Raw genomic sequence first — 17,049 nt, forward strand, 5'->3', positions numbered from 1 at the left:
TTTATCTGTATTCTAGTCATGTTTACTGGTTATTCTAGCATTTGGTCTTGTGTCCTGAAATCCTTGATGAAAATACAACCTTGGTTATGTGGCAAAACCCACTAAATACTGAATATGGGTCTTTTTTAATATTGAAGTGCTGTGAAAGTTCCAAATGGCTCCACTGGACTTTTACTTACAGTGAATCTTCATGCTGTGGTGCTAATTCTCTTGGAATGTACAAACGCATTTGTAAGAGACTGTCCTTGCCCCGAAGAGCTTATGGTCTGCACAGAGCTGGCAGATTTTGGTTGAGAAGGGAAGTATTATTCCCACTGTGCAGGTGGGAAGCTGAGGCACAGAGAGTTAGTGACTTGCCCAAGGAGATACAAGAAGTCTGTGTGATGCAAGGAATTGAACCTGCGTGTTCTGACTCCCAGTGCTGTAGCTGCAAGCAGGGCCGCCCAGAGGGGGGTGGGGGGCACAAGTGGGGCAATTTGCTCCGGGCCCCACAGGGGCCCCCACAATAATATAGTATTCTATAATATTGCAACTTTTTTTTATGGAAGGGGCCCCCAAAATTGCTTTGCCCCAGGCCCCCTGAATCCTCTGGGCGGCCCTGGCTGCAAGACCAACCACCCTCTCATTGTGCGAAGGAGGAGGAGAGAAGTTGCCACTAGTTAGATTGGGAAAGGAATGGAGAAATCTCCGGCTGTCTTGCCCCAGCTACTCCAAACAAGGAGTGCAGAGAAGCTGGGCCCCCTCTTGCTGCATGGTTTACACCAGAGTGCACAGATATCACCTTCTATCCTCTAATACAAGTGCTGCGGCCCTCTTGCCACTATCCATAGGGTGAAAAGCAAGGAATAGGTTGCCATGTAAGTCATCTTCTGTTATAATTGAATTCTGTTTTTGTAAGAGAAGCTGCTAATGGAGGTGGGACCTACTCTGGCTTGTTCCTTCTAGAGATGAGAACTTTTAAGTTACTGAAGATGTAAGCTGGAATTTCTCTAATTCACCCAGTGATTTGTGTCTGAGTCTAGGTAATTCAAGAAGGCCATCTCATGCTCTCTTAAGGTGAGGCTTGTACCACAGAGTAATTCTAGCCCCTTAAAAGATCATCTGGCACTGTCCTTGGTTTACCACAAGATGTGGGGAATTGTGCACTAACATGTGAATGTTTTTGAGCACTGGCTATTGAACCACGAGAAACTGCATCAACTCAGATTTCTAATCAATAATACAACACAGTTAATTATCAATAATGCTGTAAAAGCATGTATGCAAACGCTGGGTATACAGGTTCCTGGGAATCCTGTAGTTTGCCTGCCTATTCTCCTCCCAGTAGAATCATCAAAGAGCAGGTGGTTATATCCAGGCTAATCAAAACCATTTAAAATAATTTGTCGAAGGACGGCTTGGAGTTGGATGTCTGACAAGAGAATCGTGGTATGCAGTCGCGTTGTGGCTGTGTTGGTCCCAGGATATGAGAGAGACAAGGTAGATGAGGTAATGTCTTTTCCTGGCCCAACTTTTGTTGGTGAGAGAGATGAGCTTTCGAGCTTACACAGAGACCTGAAATAGAGCTTGAAAGCTTGTCTCTCCCTCCAACAGAAGTTGGTCCAGTAAAAGATATTACCTCTCTCTCCTTGTCTCTCTGAAAAATAGTTATCCCAGTTACTACTGCAGTTTTTACAGTACTGGTAAAGTTAGGTTGGGTGCTTCTCTCTCCAGGGTCACCTGCTTATCTGATTGGCCCTGAACTTTAAAATCCAAGCTCTATTGACCAATTAGCATGTCTCACCTAGCGCACAGGCGAGGTGATCTTTGCTGATGGTACTCTCTACAGGCTCCAGGAAACGCTAATGGTAGTGGAGTGATGGCCAGCCCCAGCAGTCTAGCAGCTGCATATCCAGGTTCAGGACAGGACAGCATTTGCTCCCCTGGCCAGCCCAGAAGCCATTACGGCTGCACATTTAGTCTTTGGGAGCTTTCCCTGTCACTGTCAAACACCTAATGGAAAGAGGAGAATAGACAGGTTCTATAGACTGCTGGGTCTGGCCTTCCGCAGCAGGGCAAGTTAAAAACATTGTGGTGATGCCAGGTGTTGGAGGGTGGGGGGAAAGGAGTAAGTGTATGGAAATTGGGGTGAAGATAAGGATGGCTTGGGGTTTATCACTCACAGTTTGAATGGGGAGAAAAGAGACTCCTAGAAAAAAGTGACAAGTTCAGTTTCAGGCTTGTAGGAGAGGGATTTCATGAGACTATATTTAATACCAATCCAGGTAATGGTACACATTTAGAAATAGCCCCCATGAATGGTGGATCCATCCCCAATATGTATGTGTTGGAGATAAGGCGGAGAAAGTAAGCTTAAACCCATGAGATGTACTTAATTACATTTCCTTCTTGTTTTTTGCAGTCCTTTTGATTCTCATATGTATGTGCTTTATTTAAGTAGCATAAATTTAGTTAAGATGGGCAGTATTATGCAAAGATGCTTTGTTTGTGTCTTTGCAATTTCATTTCTCTTAATTGAAAATTGTGATCAGCATAGTCAGAAACTAGCATATGTGCATTTATTGAAAGAAAACATTTCCTTCTGTAGCCTGAAATGAGGAGTATTTGTGTCCGTAAATGCAGTATCTGAATGTAGCTTGTCACTCGCCACCTGATGAGTTCATAGTCAATGACAGGGCATATTTTGAAGGGAATGTATTATGATTCAGACTGGAAGAAACAGATGCCACCTGCTTTCAGAACATTTATGGTAGTTCCTGAAACTTGGAACCCCCATAAAGATAACTGAGTGCCAGAGGTCTCTGGAGAGGGTGATTTCAACATACTCCTCTCCCCACTCAACACTGTTTCTCTTGCTCTTTGCATAGCATATACAAGTGAAAGCTATAAAGGCTGCCCTCTGTTCTGCCTCGGTGTTGTAATCTGAAGTTAGCAGCATTATGGTGCACTTCCGCTTTCTGGTGGCGTTTCCTCTTCACCCAGCTTTTGACAAGGACCAGCAGTTGGATATTAATCCTGACTGGGTCTGGAGAATGCATGATGATACTCACTCTGATAACAATCTTGATTTTGGGGGGTCCAATATCCCACTTTTTAAGAGGCCTTTAGTTGTTTTGGCAACGGATATAAAAGTTGCTAAAACAACTTATCCCAGGAAATGTATTCAGAGTACAGAAGAATAACTGAGTACAGCTGAGTTTTGCTTCCTTAGTGTTTCATCATCTTCTACATGCAAAGATGTTAGCAGGAGCTCAGCTGTCGCCTGTATCTAAATGTGAGCAGTGTGTGCTTGTGCCATATAGTCTGTGTTTTCTTTCGGTCTGGAATGATGAGACACGTCTGTGACCCACAGAGAAGATATTGTTTTGTATAAACACAATTCTTCTATAGCCCTTTACATTCTTTGCTCTGGAATCATTTCACAGGCTGCAGAGGTGATCAAAAGTTGGATGACAACATTTGTGGACATTTTTGATTGAAGAGCAGGAGGCGACGTCACTTCCCTCCTCAACTCTCCCTCATTTTTCAACATGTTTTAGTGACTGGGGCTTGCATAGATTATGGAAACTTGAACTGACTTATCTGTAGTTAAATTGGTGCAAGCACCTTGTGTGGATATGGTGTAAGTAAGCCCCTTTGTTTTCAGTTTAAACCACTTTTGTAGATGCAACATCACTGACAAATGGTTACAAGCTTTATATTTGTCCCTTCCGTGTTCATATTGATCTTTGCACAATACTTTGTGCAGTAAACTTACATTCGTGGAATGCTGAAATCCACAAAAATAATGAAAATAAACCCAGAGTGGAAATGTTGGGTTGTATGGCATATTTGTGTATATGGTTGGTGTACACTTCTGCCAGACTCCTAAATACCCACAAGGGCATTGTACTTCCTATGATCTGAGAATTGTCTTGTGAGTTATGTGGATAGAGAACCACAATGCCATGCTGTTTTTCTACTGTGAAAGAGAGCCCCACAATGGAGAGTCTGATACAACAGTGGTGGGGGGGAGTTGCAGGTGGAGGGAACCGCTTAATGTTTTAGCATCCGGTTTGATGTTCCTAGACTCCTAGATATGCCAGCAAGGTTGACTCTGCTCTTTATTCTTTTTGACGTTGATAAAGCTAGCTGCAGGCAGCTTCTTCTGTGTAAATCTTTCAATGACCACCTGCAAAACAGGAGTTATCAGTTCAGTGCAGATACTGTCCATGCTACGTTCTTAGGGGGAGGGGTTTGCCCCAGTCTCCTTGGCCAGAATTTTGCCTCCTAACTGTATGTGGTAGATTGGTCTGTCTGCTTTCTGCACACTGGCAACTGCTGCATATCAGCAGTGCCCAACCTACAGCCTGCAGGCCATGCACGGCCCATCAGAGCGTTTCATAAGGCCCACGGGCTGCTTCCACACAATATACTAACAGCCAATTCATGAACGTTTTGTCGTCATGTTTACATCATTTTAGTTTAGTTTTGTGTTCTATACTGATTTTTCCTGTTTTCTATAATACATGTTTTCTGCACTGATTTCTTTATTTGCTTTTAAACAGACAATACTGCACATAGAAACAACCAATCTAAATAGATATGAAACAGAATCTGTTTGGCCCTCCCAAGGTTGGGTTTAGGTTTATGTGGCCCTCCTGTGTAATAAGTTTGAGCATCGTGTAGGTATTAACGTGCTGTGGGCTCCTTTGGGATTCAGAACACCATATATACACCATGTCAGATGTTGAATCATACTGATTTTATTAGCTAAGTCCTTGCGTTCTTCATATCTTTAATTGTTTTGTTTTCAGGGAGCTTCCCTGTTGGTAACATGCCTCCACCCATAGAACTTACCTCATCAGTCAGGCGAGATCACCCGATTTGCTGAGCCCTGCCTAAAATGACACTCATAGCAAAATAAAAGGACTTAAAAATCTGCTCGATAAAATTTTTCCCAAGTTACAGTCACTGCATTACTCATGAACTGTGGAATTAGCTATTTTTAGAAGCTTACAGTACATTTTCAGTGTCTATAAAAATATATATACACAGCACTGAAAAATATATATTGTCAGGCAATATAGAGCAAGATCCTTTGGTGAAGACTTCGAACTGGCTTCCCTTTCCACTTCTGACACTGATTACTTCTGTGGTTTTTCGGACAAGTTATTTAACTTCACTGTTCGTTGTTTTCCCCATCTGTGAAAGCGGGACAGTAATACATACCTGAGGCATGCTGAAAAATTACTGAAGGCTTTTAAAAACTGATCATCTCCTAACTTATATATAATGCAGTCATTGTAACTCTTGAAAATTTGATCAGCTACCAGCTCCTCAGCAGCCACTCAGTTCCGAAGCCTTTTTATAGCTCTGCTCATGTCTGAGACCTGTTAGTAGGCGTAATTAATTAATGTTTGAGATTCTTGGATGGAATTTGCTAGAGAAGGGAAAGGTTGTATTAGCAGGAGCAGGGAAGTAGTTGGTTATCTTGCTTGAGAGAGGGTGGAGGGAGAGGAGAAGAGTGATTGGAGCTGAGTAAGGCCTTGTCTACACTGCCACTTTACAGTGCTGCAACTTTCTCGCTCGGGGGTGTGAAAAAACACAGATTTGTGGGGGTGGGTTTTTTACAGTGCTGGGAGAGCTCTCTCCCACTCCCAGCGCTGGTGCAGCGCTTTAATGTTGCTAGTGAAGACATTCCCTAAGTTTGGTTCCTGTCTTTCATTAAAGAATTAGAGGGTGTGTATGTGGAATTGTCCTTTGATTCACTGACGTTGTAACTATTCAAAGACATCTGTGGTGCTTATAAATAGATCTGCCTTGTAAAGGGAGGTGGTGCTGTTCTGAATGCATAAACAAGTGGACATATTTGTGGTAAGAGTCTGGTAATGGGCTGGGTCAGCCTTGCAAGATTGTTATGAAAATATACCAGCCTAGGCACCGGATCTATTTCCCTAGCTTTACTGTGCAAAAAGGTTCCTCTCACTTCTAGAAAAAAAAACTCTCCCTGGGAGAGTGAGTGAACAGAATTTTGGAAGGCCAGGTATATATTGTGTGTGTGCTGTAATCCCGTGTTGTGTCCCAAAACAAATGTCATATCATGCATGTTCACTCCAATCCTCTTGAATAAATATCTTTGAGGCACCCCAGAATATTTATCAAGCAGCAGGAAACCATTATCCTTTGGGCATGTTCTGTTCTGTTGACAGTGTAGCAGAAGTGCAGTCATTGCTCTAAAACTAGGAGACCCATTTTGAATTACCGAACTCTGTGAATTAGCAACTCAGTTAACAGACTTTAAAAAAAAATCCTCTCAATAGCCATACTTTCCTCCTTGCTGGGAAGCTCTGAATTGCCCATGATGAAAATTATCAATTTGAATTGTACCATAGATGGTATGGGGGTGAATGTGCAGTCACAGAAAAGGGATGGCCTTGCAGGTGCCTATACTGAAGATAGTTTTACTATAGCAGAAAGTAGATAAGCTCCGAAGAATCTGTTTTAATGCTATGAAAGTTCATATTTTGGAGGTTCTAAAAGATGTAGGTACCTCTGATGTGAGCTATTTTGTGGGGAGTATGGTTACTGCACAATTGCACCTGGACATAAAAGGTACCATCTTCATGGACCGTTGTTACCATATGTGATGGAAAAGAACAGAATCGGGAGCGATGTAATTGCTGTCCTTATCCCAGGCTCATGATAGGGTTAGGATTCTGGTGGCAGCTGCTAAGAGAAAGCAGGAACTGAAGCAGACTGGCACAAATGACTGATCTTTCCTGATTTGAGTCCAGCAACATTGCTTGATGAGGAAAATCCTCTTGGCAATCAAATAAGTCTCAAGTGGTGAAAGCTCTACTGTAGTTAATTTTAACCATTCTCAGATAAAAACTCTGTATATTCTGTCTCCGCTGAGGCTTCTTGTCTGTAGTTTAAAAAGTTAACAAATGGGACACCATGGAGTCTGTTGATGAATTAACTTTACACTCTTTTTATTCAGCAAGGACAGGAATCTGATATTTCTTATAAAAGTTTCTTGGTTGTGTGACACTGGACTGATTTTATGGCTTGGGTGTGCCTCTAACATGTCTAATAAAACTTGTGACTGTCTAATTCATGTGGAAAATAGTTTCACTTGGTCCAGATCATTTTTACCTTAAATTGGGTGGAAATGTTAATGTTTATGTTGACTTTTCTGTAATTCTATCCTTAGTGCTATGCTTTAAATTTGAGAGTAACACTTGGATTAGATTTGTGGTGACTCGGTGTAGCACAACAGTTATTTAATTGTGCTGCCTGGTTGTTGGATACAGTTTTATTTGACTATTGCCAAGATGAAGGTCACAGGTAGACTTCTGTAATGGTGATAAGCTGGACATGGAAAGGTGGGGGACTCATTGCATATAGAAGAGGGGAGCCATTATTAAAATGTAGTCCTATGTTACAGGTTTTACCTTGAGGCCAAGGGATAGTGTGGATATTTTTGTTGAATGAAAGTTTCCTTACAACACAATTATGTAAGTAAACAAATATCCAGCTAAGGGCTTGTCTTCACTGCAGTGTCAGCTCAGAGTATAACTGGAGTGTTGCCCCTAACCCGACTCCTGTCCCTGTACAAAAATCTCTAGTTAGAGTTAAGTGTTTTCTTTAAATTCAAGCTAGTTTCCCCATCAGGGGGTCTGGGTTGAAGGTTGCTGAAGCTTCAACTAGTAGTGAAATGATGCGACTACACAGGCTGCAGCTCCAGTAAGCACAATTGATCAGCTGCTAATCAAATCATGCTGTGCAGCTTGAGCATTTCACAGTGTGGCCACTCTCACTCGAGCTAACTGTCGCAGTGAAGACAAGCCCAGGCTGTGCACATGCACACTGACAGAGCCTGCACACACGAATTAGTTTCAGATGAATGACAGAGTTTGTTTCTATACTTTGCACTGAATCAAGATCAGTTACAAGAAAATAATGGTTGTAAAATAGGATTATTACGCTTTCTCAGACATAGGGTTGCAAATGTCAATCAGTCTTTTGTTGGATTGATAAAAATCAGCTTTTATTGCTTGATTGTAGTGAATGAGGGTCAGCACTGAACTACATCCCTTTCAGGTTGTGATATCCCTGGAGCTTTTGATGGCATGTTATCACAGTGCCTGGTATCTTAGGCAGTGATTTATACACAGTAACCAAACTTCGAATGAGACGTAGGTTATAACATAACTCTCTCTTTTCAGGAACATACTTGGAATAGGACTCACAGGTCCAAGAAATCTTAGAAAATGTGGCTGGAATTGGTCTGTTTAAAAAGAATGGACAAAGTGATTTTGTTTGTTTGTTTCCTAGGTATGTCAAGTATATTGCATAGGAAACTGATCAAAGAACTATAGGGGGAGGAGGGCGCTTGAATTATTTCCCACATGAATTATAATTCACTCTCAGAGCTTAAAGTTGTTGGACTCCATTTACCCAGGGCAGTCACTGTAGGGCCTCTGATGGCTTGCAAGGATAATTTCTTGGCAGGAGGAAGGAATAAATATGATTTTAAAAACACTGAACATTTTTCATACTTAGTGTGTTTATTGAGCAGTGTAGGGCCAGACAGTACACACAGGCATACATCTTCCAAGGAAGGAGGAAATCATAAAAAAAACAAAACAAAACACAACAGTTTGGAGACTAAATGCTTTGGGACATGATGAGAGTCATGCCATTTCCTGCCAAATTCTGGGATGAGGGAAGAGGACCCTAATCAAATCTGTGGGGAAACTGTTATAACACTCAGATATTAGGAACGGCCATGGTCCATCTAGTCCTATATCCTGTCTGGACAGTGGTAAATGCTGGATGCTTCGAATGAAGTGCAAGAGCACCTGTAATGGACAAATACCAAATAACCTGCTGATAGAGGAAGTTTCTTACTAACCCTAGGCAGTAAGTGGTTGCTTTATGACCTGAAGCACAAAGAGTTGGATCTAACATGTAATCTGATGTAACTGTGTATGTTCTCATTACCCATATAAATGTCTAAACATTTTTTTAAAAATCCTGTTAAAGTCTTGTGCAAAATATCAGAGGGTAGTGAAACCCACAGGTGAATTGTAGAGGGGAATGTGTGTGCATGTCTGTCTCTCTATATATATCGTGTGTGTGTGTGTGTATATATATATATTCATCAGTTTTAAGTTGATATATGTTGCCTTTCCCTTTCATTATATGTCCCATTGTTCCCGTACTATAGAATCATATAAATGTAGGGCTGGGAGGGACCACATGCGGTCATCAAGTTCACTCCCCTGAGCTGGGGCAGGGCCACGAATACTTAAGCCATCCCTGACAGGTGTTTGCCTAACCTGCTCTTAAAAACCTCCAAGGACAGGGACTCTGCAACGTCCCTTCGTAACCTATTCCAATACTTAACTTTCTAACTCTAAGGGTAGTTTTTCCTAATATCAATCTAAATCTCCCTTGTTGTAGATTACTTCTTGTTTTACTTTCAGTAGCCCTGGGGAACGACTGATCACGGTCTTCTTTTTATAATAGCTCTTAATATATTTGAAGACTGTAATCAGATCCCCCTTCAGTTTTCTTCTTTTTTTCAAGACAAAGCGTGTCCCTTTTTAACCTTTCTTCATAGGTCAGGTTTTTTAAATCTTTTATTATTTTTATTGCTCTCCTCTGGGCTCTCTGCAAATTGGCCACATCTATCTTGAAGTGAGTTGCCCAAAACTGGACACAATATTCTCGTTGAGCCCTCACCAGCACCAAGAATAGTGGGACAATTAGTTGCCGTATCTTAACATACAACACTCTTGTTAATACACCCCAGAATGATAGCAGCCTTTTTCGCAACTGCATTACATTGTTGGTTTATATTCAGTTTGTGATCCACTGTAACCCCCAGATTCTTTTCAGCAGTATTATCACTTAGCCAGTTATTCCCCATTTTGTGGTTGTGCATTTGATTTTTCCTTCCTAAGTGTAGTACTTTGCACTGGCCTTTATTGAATTTCATCTTCTTGATTTCAGACCAATTCTCTGATTCGTCAAGGTCATTTTGAATTCTAATCCTGTCCTCCAAAGGATTTGCAACTCCTCCCAGCTTGGTGTCATCTGCAGATTGCATAACATACTCTCCATGCCATTATCCAAGTCATTAATGAAAATGATGAATAGTACCAGACCGTGGACTGACTCTTGCAGGACCTCACTGGATATATCCTCCCAGTTTGACAGCGAACCATTGATAACTACTCTTTGAGTATGGTTTTTCTACCAGTTGTGTACTCCCTTCATAGTAATTTTATCTAGAACTCATTCCCTAGTTTGCTTACGAGAATGTCACATGGGACTGTCAAAAGCCTTACTAAAATCGAGATCTATCCCACCTGCTACTTCTCCCCAACCACTTGTCCAGTATCCATGTTAAAGAAGGAAATAAGGTGAGTTTGGCATGATTTGTTCTCCAAAGATGCATGCTGACTATTCCTTATAACCTTGTTATCCTGTAGGGCAGGGGTGGCCAACGTGTGGCTCCGGAGCCACATGCGGCTCTTCAGAAGTTAACATGCGGCTCCTTGTACAGGCATCGACTTCGGGGCTGGAGCTACAGACGCCAACTTTCCAATGTGCTGGGGGGTGCTCACTGCTCAACCCCTGGCTCTGCCACAGGCCCTGCCCCCACTCCACCCCTTCCTGCCCCCTTCCCTGAGCCTGACGTGCCTTCGCTCCTCCCCAGAGCCTCCTGCACCCCATGAAACAGCTGATTGGGAGGTGTGGGGAGGGAGGGGGAGGCACTGATCGGCAGTGCTGCTGGTGGGTGGGAGGCACTGGGAGCAGGGTGGACGAGCTGCTAACATATTACTGTGGCTCTTTGGCAATGTACATAGGTAAATTCTGGCTCCTTCTCAGGCTAAGGTTGGCTGCCCCTTCTCTAGGTGCTTTCAGATTGATTTAATAATTTGTTCCAATATCTTTCCAAGTATCAAAATAAAAGTGATGGGTCTATAACTCTCCAGGTCCTCTTTGTTCTCCTTTTAAGTAGGTACTATGTTTGCCCTTTTCCAGTCCTCCTGGACCTCACTTATGCTCCGTGAGTGCTCCATAATCGTTAAAGTTTCTAAGATTGCTTCTGCTAGTTCCTTGAGTACCCTGGAGTGAATTTTGTCAGGTCCTGCCAACTTGAATCCATCTAAATCATCTAAATATTCTTTAAACCATTCTTTCCCTGTCCTAGTTTGTGTTCCTTTCTCCTTGTTGTTAATATCAATTGTGTTGACTGTCTCATTACAATTAACTTTATAGAAAAGATTGAAGCAAAATAGGCATTAGCCATCTCAGCCTTCTTGGTGTCATTTGTTGTTACTCCCCACTAAGTAGACTTGCACTTTCCTTCATCTTTCTCCTATTCCTAATGTATTTATAGAACCTCTTCTTATTGTCTTTTGTGTCCCTTGCTAGGTTTAGCTTTTTTGTGCCTTGGCCTTTCTGATTTTGTCTGTACATGCCTTTGCTATGCTTTTGTAGTCATCCTTAGCAATTTGTCCATGTTTTCGCTTCTGGCTGGAGTCCTTCTTGATGTTTAGGTCATTAAAGAGCTCCTGATAGAGCCATATTGGCCTTTTATCTTCCTATCTTGCCTTCACATCAGGATAGTTTGCTGTTCTCGTAAATGCCATTTTCTCTTAGATTCTCTTCTCTTGAGACCTTACCTAGTAGGTCTTTGAGTTTGTCTGTCTACTTTTTTTGAAAGCCACTATCTTTATTCCACTGCTCTCTTTCCTTAGAATCACAAATCCAGTCATTTCATGATCATTTTCACCTAAGTTGCCTTTTATTTTCAGTCACAACTAATTCCTCCCTGTTGGTTGTAATTGTATCTAACATGGCATCCTCCCTGATTACTTTCTCCAACTTCTGAGACAAGAAGTTGTCCCCAACACATTCCAAGGACTTATTGGATGCTTTTTGTGTTTTGCAGTATTACTTTTCCAACAGATATCTGGGTAGCTAAAATCCCCTATTATTATCAGGTCTCGTGTTTTGGATATTTGTTAGTTCTAGAAATGCCTCGTCCACCTCCTCCGTCTGATTTGATGGTCTATATTAGACCACAACCATGGTGTTGCCCCTGTTTTTTCCTCTTCACCCAGAGACTTTCAGCTGGTCTGCCTCTCTCCTACATCTGGACCTCAGAATATGTTTATACATTCTTGATGTACAATGCAACATCTCCTCCCTTTTTTCCCCGCCTGCCCTTCCTAAACAAGCTGTACTCCTCTAGACATGAGATTTATCCCACCAAGTCTTTGATGCCAATAACATCATGATTTTGCTTGTGTACTAGTACTTGCAGTTCTTCCTGTTTATTCCCTGTACTCCTTGCATTTGTGTATAGACGTCTAAGATACTGAACGTATTCCCCCAGTTTTTCCTCGTTACTCCACTGACTCTGTTGTAATTTTCCATTTCCAACTTCCAGTCCTCTGTCAAGGTCACTTTTTTATATTGACCTGTGGGCTTTTGTCACCTGCTCACTTTGAACCTGTTTAAAGTCCTCTTCACTAGATTGTCGAGTCAATGTCCCAAGATGCTCTTCGCCTTCCTTGTCAGGGGGAATCCATCGCTTTCCAGTATTCCTTCACAGAACAGCACTCTACGGCTGAGGAAGCCAGAGCCCTCCCTTGGATACCGTGTGCATAGCCATGCATTAATCCGCAGGATGCATCTGTCCCTGACCAGCCATGTACTCTCCATCTGGACGATGGATGGAAACACTACCTGTGCCTTTTACTCTTTCACCCTTGTTCCCAGAGACCTGTAGTCACTCCTGATTTGCTCTGGTCATACCCGGCACTATCATTAGTGCCCATGAGGATGAGCAGCATGGGGTGGTGGTCAGAGGGCCGGATGAGCCTCAGCAACCTTCCCGTAACATCTTGGAGATGGGCAGCACGCCTCCCAGGATGTCAGGGCAGGTGGGCAGATGGATGCCTCTCCTTCCTCTTAGAAGGGAATCCCCGACCACCATCCTCATTTGTCTCCTTCTCCTGGGGGTAGTGGCTGTGTCCTCCAAGGGTGGGGGGAGGTGGCTCCTCTTCTCCAGTTACTGGAGTCTGCTCCTCTCCTCTTGTGGTCAGTACTGCATACTACACTGTGAGAGGGGAAAAAAGGAGGACAGGACTTACCTTCTTTTTCCAGTCATTATTTTATATTCCCTGTTGTGATCCTTCACTAAAGTGTTAATTTTCAATCTCTCCTCATCCAGAAGTCTCTCCATACTTCTAATTATTTTTGTCACCCATTTCTGCTTCTGTTTCTGCTGTATCTCTTTTTAAAATATGATGGCCCAAACGGGATACGTTTGATGTGCAAGTGTACCATCCATTTCTGTAATCTTTTAATATTCTCAATATTATTTTCTATGACTATTTTCACATCTTAACATTTAGTTTGCCTTTTTTTCTTTTTTTTTTTTTGCCACTGTGCATAGAGCAGATGTTTTCAGAGAGCCATCCACAAAGACCCTGAGGACTTATTCCTACGTGGTTACAATTAATTTAGAACTCAGCAGTGTGTGTGAAATAGTTCAGATTATTCCTTACAACGTATATTACCTTGCAGTTGCATGCATTTAATTTAATCTGCCATTGTGTTTCTAATTTATCTAACTTGGTTAGGTCCCTTCAGAATTACTCACGGGCTGTTTTGATTTTGACTATCGTAAATAATTTTGTCTTCTGTGCCTTACCCTCGCCCACACATGTTAGATTCTATAGTCTTGCTCAGATCTATTAATTTTTTATTTTGAGATTTATTATATATAAAAAGTATATAATCTCACTGCAAATGCCTTCGCAAAAAATATACAGTCTAATTATAATCAAGCCCGAAGGCTGTTCCATGCCCACACCTCAACAATAGCCAATATAGTAAAAAAATTGAATCCAGTAATACCCTCTTCCACAAGCACTGGAACAGCCCTGTCTGTCTTTCCTATGTAGTTTTCTCATTGATTTATTTTAAGTCATTCCACCATGTTTCAGTAATGCCTATTATGTCAAGATTCTCTCATTGCCAGGCACGCCAATTCACTACTAATTTGCTGCTCACATTGGCGTATAGACCTCTGAAGTTTTTATTTTTGAGCACATAGCAGTTTTTCTTTTATTTCTTTCAAATCCTGTTAGTTTTCAGGTATGTGTTTCTGCTCATTTCAATAATAATTTTGTCTGTATCTCCGTTTCCTGAAGGGACCTAGGTGGTGCATGAGGACTGATTCTGGTTCCTCCACCTATGAGAAGGTGGGTCCCATCGAAAGGAGCCTGACATTTCAGTCCATCTCGCTTCTTTCCCACAATGAGACTAGTACAGAGAGGTGCTGAAAATTGACAGATTAATTTCTCTCAAAAGCAGAGCTGAACAGTCTGACACAACTCCTCTTCATTCAATACTTTGAATGTTTTCGTTTTCAAACACAACCAAATAGAGAATTTTGGACCATCGGTTTCACATGAAAAACAAATTTAAGTGACTCATGACTTAAAACAGCCAACTATAAATTAACCCTTATTGGCTGGCAGTGTTACAAGCACGGTGGTTTATAAGGACAGATAATTTGCAGTTGTGTTTGTGCCATTTTGGAAGCTTTTCCCTTTTAATCTTATGAATGATAATCCCTTTAATTTGATCAGAAATGGTAATTATCTGCAGAAATCTCCAGACTGACCTGCTGAACTCTGTGCATTCAAGAGTTAATTTAATCTTAAACCTCAGATTCCACTGCCCAGTTTGATAGTCTTTTTTCCTTTAGTTCTAGGTTAGGACTCCAGTTATTTAATGCAGCTATATGCCAAAAATCTGCCTTAAAAGTACATTAAGGGCTTGGCTTGGCCTGAGAAATCCCAAGAAAATAAGACTTAAGGCTGAAATCACATACCTTGATTTACCCATTGTCCAGATATTGATAGTCTTGGAGTGGTGAATGTTCTTCTATGATGTGGGTGCGCACAGCAGGTTAAACTAAGGACGTGGTTTCAGTTTTAGAGCTAAATTTCTTTTGTCAGTGTAAGCAAAACAGTTGTTTCAGTTTAGTACTTTTATTTATATTTTTTCCCGTGAAGAAAATTGCTTTTGGAATGGCTATTTTCCCTAAAATGCATCATTATTTCCATTGTACCCAGCAACTGCAGGACCTGGTAAAATACCATGTCCCCCATTTCTAATCTGCCCCTACCTAAGAACATAAGAACGGCCGTACTGGGTCAGACCAAAGGTCCATCCAGCCCAGTATCTTGTCTACCGACAGTGGCCAATGCCAGGTGTCCCAGAGGGAGTGAACCTAACAGATAATGATCAGGTGATCTCTCTCCTGCCATCCATCTCCACCCTCTGACAAACAGAGTCTAGGGACACCATTCCTTACCCATCCTGGCTAATAGCCATTAATGGACTTAACCTCCATGAATTTATCTGGTTCTCTTTTAAATGCTGTTATAGTCCTAGCCTTCACAACCTCCTCAGGCAAGGAGTCCACAGGTTGACTGTGTGCTGTGTGAAGAAGAACTTCCTTTTATTTGTTTTAAACCTGCTGCCTATTGATTTCATTTGGTGGCCCCTAGTTCTTGTATTATGGGAACAAGTAAATAACTTTCCCTTACCCACTTTCTCCACATCACTCATGATTTTATAGACCTCTATCATATCCCCCCTTAGTCTCCTCTTTTCCAAGCTGAAGAGTCCTAGCCTCTTTACTCTCTCCTCATATGGGACCCATTCCAAACCCCTAATCATTTTAGTTGCCCTTTTCTGAACCTTTTCTAGTGCCAGTATGTCTTTTTTGAGATGAGGAGACCACATCTGTACGCAGTATTCAAGATGTGGGTGTACCATGGATTTATATAAGGGCCATAAAATATTCCCCATCTTATACTCTTATCGCTTTTTTAATGATTCCTAACACCCTGTTTGCTTTTTTGACTGCCGCTGCACACTCCGTGGACGTCTTCAGAGAACTATCCACGATGACTCCAAGATCTCTTTTCTGATTAGTTGTAGCTAAATTAGCCCCCATCATATTGTATGCATAGTTGGGGTTATTTTTTCCAATGTGCATTACTTTACATTTAGTCACGTTAAATTTCATTTGCCATTTTGTTGCCCAGTCACTTAGTTTTGTGAGATCTTTTTGAAGTTCTTCACAGTCTGCCTGGGACTTAACTATCTTGAGCAGTTTAGTATCATCTGCAAACTTTGCCACCTCACTGTTTACCTTTTGCCTGTGGAATGTGGTGGTGGTATTCACCATACATTTCTCCCTTCATTACTTTCTTCCACCAATTTTAAACATTGCGATAATTTTATTCAGAATGGTGCTACATGTTATAGCCTTGGATATCAAACACACTTGTAACAGGAAGGATATTTTTTGTAAGCGTTAATGTACTAGTCAAAATATACCGAAAAGTGATGACAATGGCCAGCTAAAACCAGCTACTGATAACCTTAAGTTGTTTCCAGCTGGCAAGGCTGAAAGAGACAGTAGTTTTGTTTTCTCCTCATGGCAGGTGCTCAGGTATACAGTAGTGGGCACCAGTCTAAGAAAGAACCTACATGGGGAGAGAAAGCAACTCACGCTGTCCGTGTAGGAGGTGTATTAGAAGTACTCTATTGTACCTTGCTATTGGTGGTCAGTATTCACTCTGAATTACCCCGACTGGCTCTAATTCCAAGACTTCCAATCAGGGTGCTAGAGACAATTGTTGAGGCCATGTCGGCACTGCCCAGTTAACATGGTGATGGTACCAGGGTTAGCCTAGCCTGGCCTTGTGGGTTCCTACTGCAAAGCCCTGTTTGAGTTACTGTGTTTTCACACACGTGTGGCTCAGGGCAGGTGCTGAGCTGCTCTAGGATTTTCCTAGTCAGTTGTGGGAGAACTTGTCTGTCCTTTGGGGAGAGTTGTGGGACAGCACTGGAGTGATGAAGCCTGCATCCTCACTGCAAATTGGGCAGGTTCTAGTGCCAGATTTAAAGCAGAGCTCAGGCTGTAATCTGCACACCCAGCCGGATCAGCTGGCC

At 41.9% G+C, this 17,049-nt stretch overlaps 1 protein-coding gene across 3 annotated transcripts in view; it reads left to right on the forward strand.

The window, feature by feature from the left end:
- TAOK3 (TAO kinase 3) overlaps positions 1-17,049 on the forward strand; it is a 143,794-nt gene that overhangs the window by 30,144 nt on the left and 96,601 nt on the right. The window contains exon 1 of one of the 3 annotated variants that reach the window (XM_039504740.1): positions 10,114-10,415. The exons of the other annotated variants lie outside the window; for them this stretch is intronic. The gene's annotated coding sequence lies outside the window, so the exon portion shown is untranslated. Of the gene's footprint in view, positions 1-10,113; positions 10,416-17,049 lie in introns of those variants that run through there. 3 annotated transcript variants of the gene reach the window in all.

This window comes from Mauremys reevesii, linkage group 18 (assembly GCF_016161935.1).
Source record: "Mauremys reevesii isolate NIE-2019 linkage group 18, ASM1616193v1, whole genome shotgun sequence".
Lineage (NCBI taxonomy): Eukaryota > Metazoa > Chordata > Testudines > Geoemydidae > Mauremys > Mauremys reevesii.